Here is a 21,838-nt window from a genome sequence, read left to right on the forward strand (position 1 = left end):
CGTGATTGCTGAGCAACACCCGGAGCGGTCGGAGGAAAATGGGAGACCGCTGGATGTCTGGCTCTGGATTCCTGTTGTGCAGAGTCAGGAACCCGACGCCTAACAGGAAGCTGTAAATGCTCTGTTCCCTCATAAGACTCGGAGGCACAACAGCAACGTGTGAGCCAGAAGAAGGAGGCTACAGCTGTCTGCCATACGAGGGAGTTCTAAAAGAGAACAAGCAAGTGGAACTTCAGTGTAACACAGTACTGCAAGTACCTCAGAAAGCGCTAGAAAGGAGACTACACAACCCATAATGGAAACTGCACCCTGTTGTGTCATTGCATTCTTCCTGCAAGCCCTCCAGCACTGCTACATCTCTGTGCCAGACACTATACCCTCTTCCTCAACACCCATTCTCACTGCCCTGGGACTACAGCTCTACCTGTGGGGAGCTATTACATCTTGTTGCCTTATACCATCTGTCCCAGAGGATCTGCCTGCAGCGTCGGCTTAACCCCTTCATTGCCGAGCACCACAGGTGGCGTCACGTATCATCCACTTATAAACTTTAATCAGCCATGCTTAACCCTTTTACATGGACGCCCAGGGCCATGGACCGGGTCACCACTACTGTGACACTTCCCTCTGAGATACCGGCCCGGTACCGAGTGCCTGACTGCCCTGGCGGGCGATCCACACACAGTGCGTGCCCTGGGGGAAATCAAGAGCCTGCAATTAAAGTGACTGCAGACTTTTAATTTTAAACCAGACAATATAGTCATCCATATATTATTATGGGCACCACATAGTCCTCCATATAGTATAATGAGCCCCATGTATTGCTTTATACATAATAATGGACCCCACATAATACTCCTTGCAGAATAATGAGCCCCATATATTGCTCCATACAGAATCATGGACCCCATGTAATACTCCATATCAAATGGGCCCCATATAATACTCTGTATAAAATGGGCCCCTTATAATGCTCTATACAGAATGGGCTCCATAGAGAATTGGCTCCATACATAAAAAATAAATAATCAAGAAAATACTCACCTCTCCTCTTTCCCCTCTGCAGCTACGGTCTCCTCAGCTCTGGTGTCTTCAGCCTATTCTAGTTCTCTGCACCATCGCGTCCTCTGCCCTAAAATGTCAGAGTCAGAAGATGCGGAAGAGACCAGACCTGCGGCCAGCGGGGAACAAGGAGAGTTGAGTATTTCAAACAGTTTAAAGTATGGGCCCCAAAGCGTAACGGTGTCCTCAACGGTGAGTGGGTCCCCCCGCTTGCTCAGGCCCCCGACACTTGCCTGGGTGCGCAGGGTGGTGACGATGGCCTTGTATCCAATCCTTTTCTTCACTTCACACTCTCACAGTACACCATAACATTCTGTCTTCTTGCAGCCGCCACTAGTGGGAGCTCACTGCACAAAGTATATTAAGCATACATTAAATTCAATGGGAAGTCTGTCTGCAGTAAAGGCCCCTATACACAACGTAGTAGAAGTCCAAATTATTGCACAGCTGACAGCTGTCTCTCCTGATTCCTCCATACACAGAAACACTCAGCTTGGGTAAGCACTCCTGTGTTCACTATTGGAGATATGCTGACAGCTTCTTTGGTAGAAGCTTATCCCACAGCCAACGAAAAAGATCGGGCATTGAGATTCCAACATGCTGGATCTTTCCCAACCCTGACATCTGTCATTGGAAAGTAGGGAGTCCACCATACACATAAAACTGTTGGGTTATCCCAATGAAATTGATTGGTTTACCATTATCTAATGCATATGAGGGCCTTAAGTCGCACCTATCTTTTGCGAAAAAATTTTTTTTTAAATGAATAGAGTTAAACACCTTGTAAAAATCCTTGAACGTCCCTGTTTCTGCCAACTCATTTCCAATTTTTTGTTAAGTCACTGCATTGCAAAGATATTCACATTTTTTTTGCTTTTGGAGCACCATATGAGAAATCTCTGATCTGCAGTCCAACTTCTTTACAGTCTTTTATGGTGGAGTTTGCATTATCCTTTCCCTCCCACATGCCTCCAATCACAACCCAGCAGCTTATCTAGCAGTTTATCAATCTCAGATGCTGCTGAGCTGGGACTGGCAGTGTCCTGTAGGGAGGGGTGAAAAAGCATACCCCCAGAGAAGACCCTGAAAAAACGCCCAGTGATACTGGGATCACACATGCAAGAAACTTGCTCGAGTCTCGCATGTTAATACCTGGCACGTATCGGAGCGTGCGGCCGCATAGAAATACATACAGCCGCACGGTCCGCTCCTGAGTACTGGCGGCAGTGCCGTGTATTAGCATGCGAGACTCGCATGTGTGATCCCGGCCTAAAGCATAGTTTCTCATACAGCATTCCAAAAGCAATTAAGTGATGTATCATAAAAAGGAAATAAATGGAACAATCAGGGAAGTGCAGAGATTTTTACAAGATATTTCAATAAAGAAAGGTCCTCTTTAAGTAATCTCCTAAATTCCCCTTGTAGTGGCGGATGCATATACCCAGAATTATACGGCAGTGAGAAATTGGGTTTTGAAACTGTTTCAAAAACCCTTAAAAAGATGTGTGTATCCAAAAATAATAAAACATGAACAGAATAATAAAAATAAACAAAAAAAAAATCTAAAAAATATTAGACAAAACATTATTTCAAGTCATAAAAATAAAAACTGACTAGGAAGCAATGAAAGAGTTAACAGATGTGGTTAGGGCACAGCAGGAGAAAATTATCCAGAAACTTCAAAGCAATATGCTAGAAAAGAAGAAGTCAATCCTCTTAATATAAAAAAAAGCGTCTGGGCCCTTCTCCTCCCAGAGATAAGGAAATTCTGTGGACAATCCAGTGACAGAAGGTACAAGGTCATGTAAGGATGAACAGATCGGCAATCCCTGAAACGCTTCATCACACTACAAGAGACCCCGATACCTCCAGTCCAGTCCTGCTTCATATAAGAGAAAGTGGGGGTTTGCATCAAATTTTAACTAATATTGGTAAAGTGAAATTTAGGACCTTTATCAAATATCATAATGTCAAGAATAACATCCGGGGGGGTCGTGCAGATCACAGCGTTGTCATCAGTTTGTCAAGGAACACAAAGCTGTCTCCAATAGTCAGGAAAATTATGCAATTGACTGACGAGTGATGGAAGAGGCAGCAGCTGCTTTCACTACTAGGTCAGTTATCTGGGAACTCACAGTGAGTTTATAGTGTATACACCTCAGATTCCAGGGCATGGAATATATATACCCTGGTGCGGTCACTGCAGACTGTACAGTAACAAAAGGGAACCACTAGCTGCCACCACCAATTGTTTATACAGGCTGATTGGACACCCATTACAGGTAGTGTATGGCTTCACGGGTGCGGTTTACAGAGCAAAAGGAACAGAGTTATTAAATTTTATATATTTAATACGGAAAGATAGGCACTGTTCATAAATAATATCAAAAGATGTGTCAAAATGCGAACAAAACAATACAGTATATACAATTACATAAGATAAAAAGGAATAATGAAAGAATATTATTAAACCTGATGTTGCAGGAATGGCTCTTATCATTATGGAGAGAAGCGCTCTGATTAGGAAAGTGGAACACTCTCACAGCGAAGTTATGTCTTTCAGAATGACAACTCTCATTTTTATTAGATCAAGGTTACACCCACATACCTCCCCTTGATGAGCTCATGTGGGGATTGGCTGTGGGGTGTGCTGGGTCTTTTACAATTTTATGAGATACCCATTTTATAGGATATCTTTGCCTCTGAGGTCCCAGGCGGTAGATATTGTCACTTATCATGATTTTACCTGTCTATGGAGATGAAGCATGGCATAGATAGCATCATCCTTAGGCTGATATTAAATTAGAGGGGTTCTGCCTCTGAATAAATGAATCCCAGCTGTGGTGTATAGCTGTGGATATCCTGTTGCAATTACCTGGTCACAGGAGGTGGCCCCTACTTCAGTGGAGGATGACATATCAGCTCTATCTTACTTCCCTAGTTATAATTAGTTTCTCTCTTCCCCAGCTATAATTAATCCCATATGTTCAATGAAAGGGTGATATGTCCCTTCCCCGGAAATGTCTTATCTTATAGATTTAATTTTCCTCTATGTCACATAGGATTAGAATCAATTCTTCCTTCCCACACCTCTCTAATGATATTATAGAAATATAGAAATTAGAGTTTCCTGTATTAATCAGATTTATTGACATTATTTGTTGAACAAGCATGGCTGCTTTAGCATTTCCATTTTTTGTGATCTGGGGCTGGGTGAGGGCTTATTTTTTGCGTGCCAAGCTGGCATTTTTATTGATATGGTTTTGGTGTAGATATGATCATTTGATTGCCCGTTATTGCATTTTTATGTAATGTTGCGTTCACAAAAAAAAGTTACGCTATTTACCGATCGGATTAATTCTTTTTATATCTTGATAGATTGGGCGATTCTAAATGTAGCAATAACAAATATGTTTTTTTTTAAATTGTTTATTTTGAATGGGGCGAATGGGGTGATTTAAACATTTATTTTTTAATTTCTTTCTAAAATGTTTTTTTTTTACTAGCTTCAGTAGTCTTCATGGGAGACTAGATGCTGCGATCATCTGATCGCTTGTGCTCCCTAGAGTAGGGCTTCAGCTCTGCAGTGTGTAGCTAAGGTGTAAGTCGGACTCATAGCCCCATTTGCTTCACTCTTGTGCACTCAATCATACTAAACAGAGACACTAGTAATAATCACAAAAAATAATCGGATTTGTTAAAAAGAGCATTTTACACACTTCAAAGTGTTAAAGTAACTGGAAATGGCTAAAACTTTTAAGGGTTTTCTGGGCCTATAATATAGATGACCTAGTCTTAGTGTAGGCCATGACCTGAGAGAGGTATGCTTGAAAGAGTTAGGGTCAAAGCCTGGTCATGGCTGATGGGCACACAGAAATTGGGCTGGTGGGCACACAGAAATTGGCCAATTTGTGCACTAAGTACTTCAAGTATAGTCTAGATGGCAGTCACGCAGTTTACAATTCATATATTCAATATGGCTTCTGCACTCTTTTGCAACTATTCTTAGGATAGCTATACATTGCATCTGTATATATGCTTATCAAAAATAGGCCTATATGGTCATATTAACTCCTTTATGACTGGTCGCCTCCCCGTTTGCTACGGGCTCCAGCGATGAGTCTTATTCTGTCCCCGGGGCCTGTGGCTGCAAATATGGCTCTGTGAGATGCTGGATCTCTTCACCTTACTTACAATTGGCCACAGTCACAGATACCTCAACTCAGTTGCCGACACACATGTTATGAAGAATCCAGAAGAGACTTTGATTTCTTTAAGAATTTGTTAGGAATCTGGGTTCTATAATGCCTATGCGGGAATCCAGATCCACACATTTGTCTCCAGAGGCTAAGTCCTTTGTCCCAGCTTCTGAGCATGGTCACGGGACTAGCTCTCATTGGAGTTCAAGAGTCAGCTGCTCAGGTCCTGCTCCTGATTTGATTGGTTATGCTCAGGGCTCTGGAGATTTCCGACAGGTCCTGTACGCTATAAAAAGTGCGCATGGCCGCTATGCCATGCGCTAGTATTTTCATACTGCTGCTGTATGTATGGTGATGGATGCTTGGACTGGTGACTGACTTAGTATGAAACCCCTTTCCTCTGATATTACGATTGCGTGAGTGATTGGGCAGCCGCCAGTAGCAGCGATAGCATCAGCGCGCTCCAGCTATACTTTTCCAGCAGCTAGCATCCTGCATCGCGCCAGCGAGTTTGCGGTGTCTCCTCTGTGGCTCCGTGCGGTTGCAGTCTGTCAGACGTTCGCAGTTGCGACGTTCCGCATCTTTTGTTACGATAGGTCTAGACGGAGTAGTCCTGCGGTTTAAGGCTACGCCTGTGACCTTAAATACCGAATCTGTGTTGCTGTCAGTCTGTGACATAGAACAGACAGCGTTATTGTATACTCGGTGCGTGCAGCTCTGTGTGTGAACAGAGCTTGCCTCAGTGCATATTGGGTGCAGTTATACCCAGTGCACACTACCGCCGTAGTGCTCTGCCTCTGTTAGCAGCGGTCTTTCCATCTGCCGCACGGTGGACCCCGGGCGGCGAACACGTTTATTTATATTTTTTTTAAGCGTGTTCCACCGCCGTAACAGAATTCTTATTGAATGCATACAAACAGCAGCAGGTAAAAAAGACTTTCTTCAGACAGGCTGAAAACACATGTGCTTCTAATGAAGCCAAGATGGGGAATGAGACACAGGGGGAAGAAGAAGGAAGTGACATCACACCCAGAAGAGAGAGACAGGGAGACAGAAGGGACAAACTTGATGGAAAGGGAGGATTTCAGCTATGCAAAACACAGGAAACATAGCAACAGTAAACAATATGAGAGACTGCAGTACAGCATGTAAAATGCACAGGACAGTCTGTAAAATGTCTCATTCATGGGACATAACACTCCCCGTCTGAAATCTATAGATTTCATAATTTTTATGATGTCCTCTGGATTGTCACTGTAGACCTGAAAAACAAGGGGAAATACAAGCATGCAAGTAATAACAACAACATCAAATACGGATCAGGAAGTACATAGCCATAAAACAGATAGCCTTTATTAAAGTACAAAACTATAAAAAATACATAAAAGGAGATATATGCCCAATATACTACACAAAGTACGTATGCTCATATACATGTATACAAATAAGTGTGAGACATTAAGACGGCACTTACAGAAAAGAAATCAAACAGTGTCCATATTGTACAACAAAGAAATCAAACAGTGTCCATATTGTACAAACACAGTATCGGGTGCAGTAATTACAAATATGTATGTGCCTGGTATACATACTCTGCAAAAACAGCCCTAAGTATATTATCTGCACAGGAATCACAGAAACATCTAATGAAAGAGATGTACGTAACCTCAGCAAAATCACATAAGCAAGTGCCAAGTAATATACATGTGGCATGTAGTGGCCATAAAAAATAACTAACAGATGGGATCCTGCACAGGGCTGCTAAAAAGTATAGCATTCAGTGGTGACCAATATAAGGAGGACAGAGTGCATTCCCTATAATGCTAATGTAGCATATCATATTAAGCACCATAGTGCGGTCACAACCTGAACCATCCCAGTCATTTCCACCGCTTATAACAATGAAAAATAAGACAGCAGAGTATAACAAGAAGAAAGCATACAACCTTGTGAAGTATGGCTCCCCGACGCGCTTTTCGCGTCATAAACATGACTTTCATGTGATGTCCTCCTTTGGTAAAAGTAGCACAAGCTCAGTGACTGGACGGAAGAAAATAGAGATGAACCGCCTTTCGTAACCTTGACTTCTACCTTACGGATCTTCCCGTCATCGCTTGGTGTAACCTTGGTAATAAGACCCATTGGCCAGTCGTTGCGATGAGCTTCTTTATCTTTAAAGAGGATGAGGTCTCCCTCTTGGAGATTAGGTTTTGCAGTCTGCCATTTGTGACGGCTTTGAAGCAATTGCAAGTATTTGGTTTTCCAGCGATGCCAAAAGACATTGGACAGGTGTTGTACCAGTTTCCACTGACGTTTGTAAATGTCCCCGGCTACAAACTTCCCTGGAGGAATTGCGGTAGCTCCAACCTTCTGAGTAAGAAGTGTAGCAGGGGTAAGGATCATTGGTGCATCAGGGTCTGATGTTACTGCTACTGCTTTGCTGTCTGTGTAGAAGGTAAATGAATCAATATCAATGTCCATTTCGTCCTTTATAGCTTCAGCTAACTCCACTGCCAGAATGGCGGCACAAAGTTCGAGTCTTGGAACAGAGGGAGCAGGTTTCGGGGTTAGTTTTGCCTTACCAAGGATGAATCCACAATGCACCTTGTTACCTTCTTCAAGAGTCTTCAGGTAGGCTACGGCAGCTATAGTCTCTGTAGAAGCGTCAGAGAAAATGTGGACTTCTGATAGTGGCTGAAAGGGTGACTAGGGAATAACAACGTGGGACTTGGAAATGCTCTAAGACCTTCAGAGACTTCTTACACGAATCCCACCATTGTTGTTTCTGGGACGGTAGCGGAGTGTCCCAATCAGGGCTGTGGAGTCGGTAAGCCACAGTTGCGACTCCGACTCCTGGATTTTATCAGGCTCCGACTCCGGCTCCGACTCCTTCATAAATGGCCAATTCATAACAACAAATTTACTGTTATAAAATATTAAACATCGTGCTTATTCAGTTTCTCACCATCATATAAGTAATCAGACCACTTAGAGCAAAAACTACATTTATTAGAATACAATTAGAATATAGCAAATAACTTTTATAAACTTTTCTAAACTGTAAGTAAATATGCAATAAACACTTTTATGCAGTTAATAAGAAGAAATCTATAAATTTGTCCTCAGAAAAAGTATTGCCTCTGTCAGATCCTCCTTCATGGATGCCCTCAAATCTGATCTAATTATTTTGAGAGCAGAGAACAACCTCTCTACACTAACTTGTGTTGGTGGCAAAGCAGTAACCACTCGGGCAACATCTCTGACAATGTCAGGATACAGAGGAATCGCTTGTTGCACTGTTATTTTTGATGAACGGTCAAATTTCTCAATTTCTTTTAGTGCACATGAAAAATTCTGCTGAAATGTACTGGCTGTGTTCCTTGATGGGGATGACTCTTCTTCTATGCGGGAACGCTTTGCACGGTCCTTGTGATCCAAATATTTTTCGAAATTAAATTCTTCATCAGTTGATGATGAGGGTGAAGATGTGGCTGGACGACCAAATTCTTCATGTTCCTCCTGACTGTTCTGCAACCCTTTCATCCTTACTGCTATTTCAAACAGAGCTTCTTTTCCTTTACTTAGCTGTTGATCATCTAGAAGAATCCGATGCATTGGGTCTACATAAACAGCTGCCAAAAGAATGTTATTTTGTAATAGTAGCTCCTCTCTCCGTTTCATTGATGTAGCAATGCCACTTGCAATTAACCCTCCTCTTTGGGACAGGCGAAACATCAGTTTCTTCCACTCCTTTAAGAAAATACCTGGAGTTAAGTCCTCTGCTTGTAATTTTTTAGTCACTGTAAATGGGTGCTCTAGCAATTTTTCCAGCTCAGTCACCTGATTTCACTGACTTTCATTTAGCGTCAGTTGAGGGTTAGCCATGTCTACAAGAAAGGTTTTCAGTTCAACCAAGCGCTGAATCATTAAGTAAGTACTGCCCCATCGTGTGGCTTGATCAATAATTGCCCCTTTTCCAGCATGTCTCTTCAAAATTGAGTCAACTTTAGGGGTTCTGGCAACAGTAGCCAATTTTCTCACCTTGCCAATCAGTGCAGCAGCATGTCCTTCTTGCAGACTGTCTCTTATAGCCAGCTGTAGCGTATGCACAACACAGCGCATGTGATGAATGAAACAACATATTGACACAGTTTCAACAAGATCATCTAAACTATCATGTTGCTGTTCATCTGAAGCAACTTCAGTTTGCTCCTCAGTTACAATACTGTGTTCCTCTATTTCAAACATTTCTGTGTCTGTGGACCCAGAATGTTCTTCTAGCTGCTGGTCACCATCATTACTCTCATTCATTAGCTTAATAGTACTTATCATATTTGAAGCATTGTCAGTTATGACAGAAAGAACTTGCTCTTTTTTAAGTTCATAGTCTTGCAGAACCTTTTCCACCAAGACCTGGAGAAACTCACTGGTGTGATGAGCTTTGGTGTCTTTTACTGCCAATGTCTTGGTAACTATTTCATTTTTGTCACAAACAAATCGGACATTGATGGCAAAATAGTTCACTCTGTGACGTGTGCAGGCATCCATTTTAAGAAACAGAAAGCGTCCCTTGAGAGTTTTTTTAAGTTCTTCCTTTTGTTTAAAAGCTTCTTCGATTAATAATTTTCTAATACTCTCTCTCTCCAGAGAAACACCAAGCTTGCGGGCCATTTCCCCATTCAGACACATAAAAGCTGGTTGTGAAAATAATGAAATAGGCACACTATCCTTTACAACAAGCTCTATGATCTGTTTTTTAAATGTATCTACTGTCATTGTCACGGTAACTTTGTCACTGACAAAATATCTTGCAACTGATGGCTGCAAAGTTCTCTGCTCCTTTGTTTGGCTGGAAGAGCTGGGCACTGGTTCATTGGTTTGGATGCAGTCTTTCTCATCCACTGCTTTCAGTACTTCTGGATGAAAGCGCTGTAAATGCCTCTTTAGATTAGAAGCTCTGGTAGGAGCATTTTTATCTTTGCCTGAATATGCACTCATCTTGGCTTCACAGCATTTGTTTTCATCTGGATCATTTGTCATACACTGACAGACATAATGTTTTCTATCTTGAGTGATGGTGAAATGTTCAAATACAGCTGATTTAATGTGATGCTTCTTTGACATTCTCAGGTTTTTAATTCTGCTTTCACAATCCAAATGACAATTGTTTTTCCTAAAAACAATTGTACAAAATTATTGCCAGGTCGTACAACTGATATAGTGGTCAGTAATACTGTTATTATTCCTCATGTACTCACAGTTAACTGATGCAAAGTTTGTTGAAAGGATAATACTTCTTACAGTCTTCCTCTTCTGAGTAGCAGGCAGCTGTGAGATGCTTGGAAGACGCACACCTAGTATGATCTAGTCTAGAGGAGGAGCTTTACTACTAAGAATTTGCAACACATTTTCACTTTCAGTTTCATACATTGTAAGTAGGGGGGTTGGGGCAGCATGAGGTTAACCAAGTATAAGATTAGATAAGGGCAGTGGAGAACAGTGACACACAAGAAGTAAGAAATGTCTCTATCTCCAGCAGAACTGCTTATCACTGTTGTTCATAGTTTGATAGAACATATATATTTGAGTAACATTTATAAAATTCATATGAAAGTTCAATTATGAAATATTAATACATTTTTTTTAAAGCTGGAGTCGGAGTCGGTACATTTCTACCGACTCTGACTCCAACCAAAACTAACTCCGACTCTGACTCCACGACTCCACAGCCCTGGTCCCAATCCGTACTCTCGGTGATCAACTGTCTCAACAGTATCTTGCCTTGAATGGTGATGGGTGCGATAAACCCGAGAGGATCATAGATGCTGTTCACAGCAGATAGGACTCCTCGTTTAGTGAAAGGTTTATCGCAAGCTGACACCTGGAAAGTGAACGTGTCCTGCTTAATATCCCAGAGCAGACCGAGGCTGCGTTGCGTGGGAGGAACGTCAGAACCCAGAACAAGATCCCTTACACCAGCAGCGTGATCCTCAGATGGAAATGCTTTCATTACCTTTTCACTGTTGGAGATGATTTTGTGGAGTCTAAGGTTCACTGTTGACAGCATTTCCTGAGTCCTAGAGAGCAGATTGATAGTCTCTTCACTTGTGGGAAGAGACTTAAGCCCATCATCTACGTAGAAGTTTCTTTCCACAAATAGACGAGCATCAGACCCATACTCTCTCTCATCTTCCCGTGCTGTCCGTCTTAGTCCATAGATGGCCACTGCAGGCGAGGGGCTGTTCCCGAAGACGTGCACCTTCATCCTGTAGTCTATGACCTTGTTGCAGACGTCGTTGTCTTTGTGCCATAGGAATCCGATGTAGTTTCTGCTGTCTTCTCTCACGTTAAAGCAATGAAACATTTGTTGAATATCGGCCATTACTGCGACAGATTCTTGTCTGAAGCGAATCAGCAGTCCTATAAGGCTGTTGTCTAGATTAGGCCCAGTGAGGAGCAGGCTATTTAGGGAGATGCCTTCATACTGAGCACTGGAGTCAAACACCACTCTAATTTGGTCGGGTTTGCGAGAATGGTAGACACCAAAGGATGGAAGATACCAGCATTCTTCACCTTCATTTAGCGGGGGTGCGGGTTCCGCGTAACATATCAAAGATATTCTGCCTGAAGTCGACAAAATGTTTCTCCATCTCCGGCCTTCTCTTTAAGGTGCATTTTAGGGATGAAAACCTTGCCGTTGCTTGCTGCAGATTATCATATACTATGAGGCGCCTGTCTGTATCCTGTTCATTTAGACACTGTTCACATGTTCAGGTTTTAAATACATTAGATAGGGACTGCTTCGTGAAGGGTTACTGTGACGTGGTGAAGCGGCTTGGTATACATTTTTTGCAAAAAACATATCGACTAAATACCCTGTATTTGTTATACAGCACTTGCTGATTACTGTCATGCTTTTTACTGCAGAGTATTTTTGCAAATTTGTCATTTTGTGTTTACTTGTTGTGTTTCAGCCATTGGGTGGTGTGAGCATTGTCTGACCGACTTGTTCACACTTGTGCATGTCACATATGTTTTTAATCCGTTTTTTTCCTTGCTCAGCATGGTTTGGGAGACCCCACCCCTCTCCTGTGTGACATGCACATAAATGAGCTGTCTTACACCACAAGCCCATATACTAGGAGGCGCCTGTCTGTATCCTGTTCATTTAGACACTGTTCACATGTTCAGGTTTTAAATACATTAGATAGGGACTGCTTCGTGAAAGGTTACTGTGACGTGGTGAAGCGGCTTGGTATACATTTTTTGCAAAAAACGTATCGACTAAATACCCTGTATTTGTTATACAGCACTTGCTGATTACTGTCATGTTTTTTACTGCAGAGTTTTTTTGCAAATTTGTCATTTTGTGTTCTCTTGTTGTGTTTCAGATTATCAGGTAGCCTTGTTCTTGGAGAATGAAAAGGTAAAGGTGCTACCCAGCTATTTGAATCGTCTTGGGCGAATTCCTTTTCCATAATCTTTATAAATTCTTTGTCCTCCCTTGCAGGTGCTAGCTGGTTGTCTTCTCTTGTAGAGATGAACACTGTTGACCCGAGGTCATCATTACGGGATAGGAATATATTCGTGTCGTCAGAGGTTTCTTTCTTCCACTTGTTGTCACTTATCATCTCTTTCACCCAGTAATGATGTGGGCATGGTTGAAAGTAAGTGATGGGACCATTCGGTAGGACGTGAGTCTTAAATGAGGAAATCCTTGTGGGTCTCTTCATCTTTTCTATACAGACATTGCCTATGATAACCCAGCCTAGGTCAAGGCATTGAGCAAATGGAGCGTCGTGTGGCCTGTTGATTTGCTGACGTACCTTGTGAAATCGCAGAATGTCTCTGCCAAGCAGGATCAGGATGTTTGTGCTGTTGTCGAGAGCTGGTATCTTGACTGGCAAAGTCTTTATATGAGGATGATGGAGTGCAGCCTCTGAATTTGGAACTTCCTCTCTGTTGGACGGTATCTAGTTGCATTCGACCAGAGTTGGTAACAGTATCTCCACATTATTCTCAAGAGAAGACACCATGAGTCCATTGGCTCTTCTCCCAGAGACCTCCGTAGCACCGCTGCAGGTACCTAGGGTGTAGGGATGAGAGTTTCCCTTTAAGTCAAAGAGTTCTGACCTTTCAAGTGATCGGTTGCTCTGATCGTCCAGGATAACATACACCCTTGCGGTGTTCTTTGGTCAACCCTTGGGATACACATTCACCAGGCATATCTTCGCACACGACTTGTCCCAGAGGCCTTCTCCGCAGACTTCTGTGCATGAAGAAGATTTTGAGATAGAACTCACTGTTTAAACATCATCCTCCCCGCCTGGAGTAAGCTGTGCAATGTTAGATTGGGATGGATGGAGCGCTTGCACATGCTCCTCGCTGTCACACGCCAAACACTTAATAGAGGTTTTGCAGTCCTTAGCAAAGTGTTCAGTAGAAGCGCAGCACCTATAACATATCCCAAAGTTCTTCAGAAGCTCTTTGCGTTCCTGGAGTGGTTTCTATCTGAAGCCAATGCCCTTCTTTAAGGGGTGAGGTTTCTTGTGAATGGGACACATACGATTAGGATTCTCAATCTTCTCGCCTTTGTTACTCTTATCTTGTGATACTGTAGGTGTGGGAAGAACATCTGTCTTCTTGACGGACATTGGAGCTCGGCGGTTCCTGTAGTTAAGACGTGGACTGTCGTGATTAGGAGATGAAACAGGGTCGCTGTGTTCTCCATAGGAAAAATTTGGATCGGTCTTACACTCTGCAATATTTACAATGAACTCGCAGAAGTAGGAAAATGGAGGGAAGGAGACTTGGTTTTCCCTTTTGTATTTTGATCCAAGCATGGCCCACTTATTTTGGATATTGGGCGGCAGCTTGGAAACTATTGGGTTTACCCCGTGAGCAGTGTCCAGGTAGCTGAGGCCAGACAGGTACGGGTCTGCTTTGGCCAGCTGAAGCTCTAACAGGAGGTCACTGAGCTCTTGGAACCTTGTACTGTCCTTATTAGATACCTTTGGAAAATCCTCTAGTCGCTTGAACAGGGCCTTTTCTATGGCCTCAGGACTGCCATAGCTTCTTTCCAGCCTCTTCCATGCAGTGGTGAGACCCGCAATGGGATTACTGGTGTGGACGGATTTAAGTCTCTTGACCCGATCCGTGGATTGTGGGCACTGTGCACTGTTTCGGCTGCCTCTATTTTCATCTCAGTATCCTTTTGAGAGAAGGCAGCTTGTATTTTAGTGGCCTCGGCTTCTGCACGTGCTTTTACGAGCTGTTCGCTGAGGGTTGAAGATTTTGAGGAGCGTGACTTAGATGATCGCTTTGCCTGTCCGGCTGAGCCAGAAATACAAGATGACATCTCGGCTATTAGCGCGAATATTGACTCTGTCTTTGCTTTTATGTCGCGCACCATGCTTTCTCTCTCAGAGTTAAGTTGTTGGAAAGCTTGCAGCTCTTTGCAGGGAACTGACAGATTAAGTCTCTTTAACACTGATATATACTGATCTGCTATTTTTGCATAAAGTTGATAATCTGAACACAGTTGTGCAAGGGTTCCCTCTGGTGGTCATTGGAGAGAAGCAGGCTGAGACAGGCTGTCTATATGACTCAGCAGTTTTTGCCATAGCTCTGCTGCAGCACGGAGAAGATCATGTTTACTGGATTGTAGATTCTCCCTTACTTTCCATGTGGGCTTTGTGGGACGTCAAGCCTTCTCACTAAATGATAGATCAAGTTCTATGCGCTCTTCCTCTGACAATCGGTCTGGCAGAGACCGTGTAGTCATTCCTTCAGCCATCCTGATTCACAGGGAGAAGGGGAGCTGCATAGTCTCTTATATGCTGAGGGCGGGTGCTCTGCAGGAAGTTCTGTAGCTTTATAGAAGCTGTGGGCTTTACAGATGAATCTGGTAAGTCTTTTTTACTATTCTGTCCCCGGGGCCTGTGGCTGGAAATATGTCTCTGTGAGATGCTGGATTTCTTCACCTTACTTACAATTGGCCACGGTCACAGATAGCTCAACTCAGCTGCCGGCACACATGTTATGAAGAATCCAGAAGAGACTTTGATTTCTTTAAGAAATCTTGTTGATTGCATACAAACAGCAGCAGGAAAATAAGACTTTCTTCAGACAGGCTGAAAACACGTGTGTAAGGACTGGGACTGCATATCTGTTTTGTCTACTCTTGCCCTTACTTCTGATGAATTCTGCCCTTAACCAAAATGGAGTTGCTGGCTTTACGGGGGCCATCTTGTTTCCTGTCTGAGACTCCTTGTTTCCTGTTTGCTGTATACATAAGGGAACTCTGCACACTATGCATTGCTTGTGTATCTTGATGCCAAGCTGGAAGGACTAGCAACCTGCTTGCCTCTTCTACTCTTTGGGACACCCCGCTTGTCTCCGGATCTACGTACCACGGAAGGACTCTGCTGCTATACCTGCTCTGCACCCACCTCTGCTACGGTCTGCCCTCCATTAGGAGCCTCCCCGGGCTCTGGGCCCTGGATCCCGCATTGCGGGACTGGTAATCGCACCGTCGGTCTGTACTACTACTTGTGCATACTACTGAGACTGTCTTATTGCCTGCTTTGCATCTGTCAGCTGAAGTGCATATTTCTTCAATAGATATATACAGAGGAATGGAAACATGTGACCCAGAGAAGCAGGAGGATCGGGAGGCAGTCAGCGCCCATACTGCTAAGGAACCAGTACCAGGCTCTTACGCAGGAGAACGATGAAGAAATACATCAGGATAAGACTTTGCCCACAAACAGCAACCTTGTACGTCTTCAGAGTCCTCCTGGATGGAGAAAGAAAAATGTTGTGAAGAAGAAACGGAGAGTGGTGGTCATGGGGGATTCCCTGTTGAGAGGAACAGAGGCCGCTATCTGCAGACCGGATATAACTTCAAGAGAAATGTGCTGTCTTCCAGGTGCAAAAATTAAAGATGTGTCTGACAGGATATCAGGACTCCTCAGACCTACAGATGACTACCCATTCCTGCTAATACATGTGGGGCAAATGATACAGCAAGAAACGACCTGGAAACCATCTGCAGTGACTTTGAAAACTTAGGTAAGAAAGTGAAAGAACTGGGAGTGCAGGTGGTCTTCTCTTCCATCCTCCCAGTGGATGGCCATGGAACAAGGAGGTGGAATAAGATTCTGCAGGTGAACAACTGGCTACATCGATGGTGCCGTCAGCAACTATTTGGATTTATGGATCACGGAGTGAATTACCTTTACAATGGACTACTTGCTAGAGATGGGGTGCACCTTACGAAGACTGGAAAACATGTATTTGGAAGTCACCTTGCTACACTCATCAGGAGAGCTTTAAACTAGAACATCTTGGGAAGGGAAGCAAAAGGCCAGAAAAAGCCATACACCTGACAAATGCTATTGAGGACTCTGCTATTAGAAGTGGGAGGAAAGAACAAAGACAAAAAAATCTAAATAATAAAAATATTAGAGAAAGAGAAACCAGTCACAAACTAAAATGTTTCTATACTAATGCACAAAGCATGGGCAACAAACAAGGAGAATTGGAACTACTAACACAGGAAAAGAAATATGATGTCATTGGAATCACTGAAACTTGGTGGGACAATACACATGATTGGAATACAAGACTAGAAAGATACAACTTATCTGCAAGAAACAGACTTGATAAATGAGGAGGAGGTGTCGCATTGTATGTCAGAAACACGTATATCTGCACAGAGATTGAAGCTTCAGAGACTGGGAGTTCTGTGGAAACTGTTTGGGTAAGAATACAAGGACAGAGCAATGGAAAGGACACCATTGTAGGCATTTACTACAGACCGCCTGTGCAAGCTGAAGATATGGATGAACTCTTTATGCATCAAATGGCCTAGTTCTCCAAAAAATATGACATAGTTGTCATGGGAGATTTCAACTATCCAGACATTTGTTGGGAATCTCTCTCAGGCAAAACTAACAGGTCAAGGAAATTCTTATCCTCTCTTGCTGACAACTTTATCTTCCAAAAGGTAGGGGAGAAAACAAGGGGAACTGCTTCCTTGGATCTAATCCTTATAAACAGGGAGGAAATGGTTGAGGAGGTAAAAGTGGCTGGGACCCTAGGAGGTAGCGACCATGCTATTTTAGAATTTTGGATAACTAGAGGAGGAAGACCTGTGAAAACTCAGACGTCATGGTTAGATTTCAGAAAGGCAGATTTTAAGGGACTCAGAAAGAGAATTGGAGGGATCCAATGGCTGGATATCCTTAAGGACAAAAATGTCCAGAAAGGATGGGAAATCTTGAAAAATGAAATTCTCAAAGCACAATTGTTAACAATTCCGAAAAGAGGGAAGAATAGGAAGCATTTAAGGAAACCAGGATGGATGAACACAAAACTTAAGCACATGCTAAAAAGGAAGAAAGAAATGTTTATGAAATGGAAAGATGAGGCATATCTAAAGAAGAATATAATGCTGTCTGCAGAACCTGCAGGGCACGAATCAGATTATCTAAAGCTGACAATGAATTGAGGCTTGCAAGAGATGTCAAAAGCAATAATAAAGGATTTTGGGGATATGTCAAAAGTAAAAGAAAAGTCAAAGATGCTATAGGATTTTTACAGGATGAAAATGATGAAATGGTAAGACAGGATGTTGAGAAGGCTGAACTTTTAAATTCCTATTTTGCATCTGTTTTCTCTCAGAAAGGAAATGTAACATCAGCTGTTCTTCACTATCCTATTAAGGGAATAGAAGAATCCAGGATATCTATAGACAGATAGTGAGGAAACACTTAGCTAAGGCCTGTTTCACACATCAGCTTTTTTGGTCAGTCAAAATCCGCTAAAATGGCGGAAAACGGATCCGTTCCTGTACTGACCACAACGTCTGGCACCGGACCGTTATTTTAACGGATCCGTCAAAGGAAGAATTTAAAAGGAACCGCTGCCTGGGGAAGGAGAGACAAAGAGAGAGAATTTTTCAGCCGCCAGAACAGAGTTTAGGGTTAAATTTCCAGCTGAGTGAAGTCTTTCGGGCATGCGCAGTGAAAAATGTGTATCCGGCCGCCCGAAAAAACGTTGCATGGTCCGTTCGGGCATGTCGACGGACGTCAAAATTTTGGCGGATCCGCAAAAAAATGGATCCAACGGATGGCCATCCGTCAAGATCCGCCGGTAATGCAACTCAATGGGAAAAAAACGGATCCGCCAAGAAAAATGGCGGATCCGTTTTTTCTGCAAAACGGCGGATTTTGACTGATGGACACAAACGGATGTGTGAAACAGGCCTAACCTAAATGAATTCAAGTTTCCAGGTCCAGATGAATTACACCCCAGAGTACTGAAGGAGATAGCAGAAGAAATTTTTGAACCCTTCTCCATAATCTTTGAAAATTCTTGGAGAACAGGAGAAGTCCCAGAAGACTGGAGAAGAGCAAATGTTGTTCCTATCTTCAAAAAGGGGAAGAAGGTGGACCCAGGCAACTATAGGCCGGTGAGTCTGACTTCTATACCAGGAAAGATCTTTGAACAAATTATTAAGCAACATGTATGTCAGTACCTGGATAAGAATGAAGTGATTAAACAGAATCAGCATGGGTTTGTAACTAATAAGTCATGTCAGACTAACTTAATTTCCTTCTATGACAGAATCACTGATTGGGTGGATCAGGGAAATGCTGTAGATATAGTATATCTTGACTTCAGCAAAGCATTTGACAAAGTATCTCACACAATCCTTATTGAAAAAATGACTAAGTATGGAATGGACATGGCAACTGTTAGGTGGATTCATAAGTGGCTTAGTGATCGGACCCAAAGAGTGGTCGTAAATGGCTGCACATCCAGTTGGAAGAATGTCTCAAGTGGGGTACCACAGGGCTCTGTCCTGGGCCCTGTATTGTTCAACATCTTTGTCAACGATTTAGATGAAGGACTTGAGGGCAAACTGATTAAATTTGCTGATGACACAAAGCTAGGAGGGATAGCTAATACTAGTGAAGAGAGAGAGAGAGGATTCAAAAAGATATAAATAAATTGGAGCAGTGGGCAGCAACTAACAGAATGGTTTTTAACAGGGAAAAATGCAAAGTACTACGTCTGAGCAATAAAAATGAAAAAAGCATATACAGAATGGGAGGAATAGGGCTAAGCAACAGCTCATGTGAAAAAGACTTGGGTATACTAATAGATCACAGACTGAATATGAGTCAACAGTGTGATACAGCAGCAAAAAAGGCAAATGCAATTCAAGGATGTATTAACAGAAGCATACAGTCTAGATCACGTGAAGTCATTATTGCCCGCTACTCCTCTTTGGTCAGACCTCATCTGGAATACTGTGTCCAGTTCTGGGTGCCACATTTTAAAAAAGGCATCAATAAATTGGAGCAAGTTCATAAAAGAGCGACCAGAATGGTGACCGGTCTGCAAACCCTGTCTTATGAGGAAAGGTTGCAGGATTTGGGAATGTTTAGCTTGCAAAAGATAAGACTGAGAGGAGACTTAATAGCTGTCTACAAATATCTCAACGGCTGTCACATTGTAGAAGGATTATCTTTATTCTCATTTTCACAAGGAAAGACTAGAAGCAATGGGATGAAACTGAATGGGAGGAGACACAGATTAGATATTAGAAAAAACGTTTTGACAGAGTGATCAACGAGTGGAACAGGCTGCCATGAGAAGTGGCGAGTTCTCCTTCAATAGAAGTCTTCAAACTGAGGCTGGACAGACATCTGTGTGGGATGATTTAGCGAATCCTGTTTGAGCAGGGGGTTGGACTAGATGGCTCAGGAGGTCCCTTCCAACTCTACCATTCTATGATTCTATGAACTGTGATATACCGTGTTTTGTCTTCATTTCTGACCCACGTCATCGGGCTTGATAGAACTCTAGTATAAACTTATAACAATGTGCTTCTAATGAAGTCAAGATGGAGAATGAGACACAGGGGGAAGAAGAAGGAAGTGACATCACACCCAGAAGAGGGAGAGGAGACAGAAGGGACAAACTTGATGGAAAGGGAGGATTTCAGCTATGCAAAACACAGGTGACAGGAAACATAGCAACAGTAAACAATATGAGAGACTGCAATACAGCATGTAAAATGTACAGGACAGTCTGTAAAATGTCTCATTCATGGGACATAACAAGTCTGCAGCTTTTCTGGTACATGTCATTCTATGTTCACAGAGTTTTACAAGAAGAATTTTTTTTTTAAATGCTTCAAGTGTACTTTGAAAAGTCTTTTTCTTCATTTCAATGTATAATCCATGTTACAGTTCATACAAAGGTTTTTTTAATATTTTTTTCTACAATGTTTCCAAGAACGTCCCATGTTATGATATGCCGCTCCTTTGGACAAAATCATGTTGACTTTCCTTTGAAGTCAAAAGTCTGAAAAGAAAGCTTAAAAAACCCTAAAAAATGCTTCAGGTAGATAAAAAGGCTAAAAAAGCCACATAAATTTAAAAAAGCGCTTCCTGAACTGGGTTCAGAAAACGAGTCGGATTTTTCCGCCTCCAAAAACATTGGGTGGACCAAGTCTAACCCGCCTTCCACTTGCCATGTGCCATTTATAATTCTTGCCCACTGGTCCCCCAGGACTCAGGTGAGGCTGGTACGTTTACACCCATTATAGCTTTGCCCAGGGCCACTTTGACTTTTTGGGTGGGTCAATGCCACTTTTGCTCTACCAATTTTCCATAGCATCCCTCCTGCTGTGACCTTTGCTGACTACGTGTACTCCCTGTATTTGGGTTTATATCTATGATCAGCAGCACTGAATCCTGCATCATGTAATTAATCACATTCACTGACGACACACATTTCTCCCAGGACATTCTTTTTCACGCTTTTTTTAAAATTCTATAAATATTCAATGAACTTGTCGTCATGAAGAACAGATTTACATAAATTATCATAAGCTGCGATCCAAAAGAACAACAGTGCCCCTAATGGCCGAGGAATGAAACAACGGCCTGTCATTCCTTCAGTACAGGATCCAGTGTAACATGATCATCAGAGGTTCTGCTACCTCTATGTCTCCAGCTAGGGGGGACTACAACTCCCAGTATGCTCTGATTGACCTTTTATCGGGGCATATAGCAAATATAAACCGATGCCTAGGACAGCAGTGACTTAAAAAAATGCAAATGATGAATCAGGCGCACAGACGGGTTTCAAAATTTTTAACACGAAAAGCCCAACAAAAATATTGCAAAAATTCAAGGCATCCATAAAATCACTCGGGATGGGGGGGTCATTGTGTGCTGGAATACATCGCCATCTAGAGGCAGTTATTGGGTACTGCAACATGTCAAGCAATTTTAATTTTTTTTTTGTGTAAAACAAATTTACGCAAGGCAAATTAATATTTGATGAATTCTGCCACATGACAACCCAGTTTTGCTATCAGAACACCCACATAAGTGATGAACAGTTTAAAGTTTGCTACATCTCAGTGTTCATAGGCCCCTATTCATCATTTGCTTTTTTTTTTTTTTTTAAGTAACTTTTCTTGGTTTTTGTCTAAACATTTTCACGTTATTTGCCCCAAATTCTTCAAAATGGAGAACGTGGGTCATGAATTT

This window comes from Dendrobates tinctorius, unplaced genomic scaffold, assembly GCF_039654945.1.
Source record: "Dendrobates tinctorius isolate UK_male_01 unplaced genomic scaffold, ASM3965494v1 ptg000065l, whole genome shotgun sequence".
Taxonomy (NCBI): domain Eukaryota; kingdom Metazoa; phylum Chordata; class Amphibia; order Anura; family Dendrobatidae; genus Dendrobates; species Dendrobates tinctorius.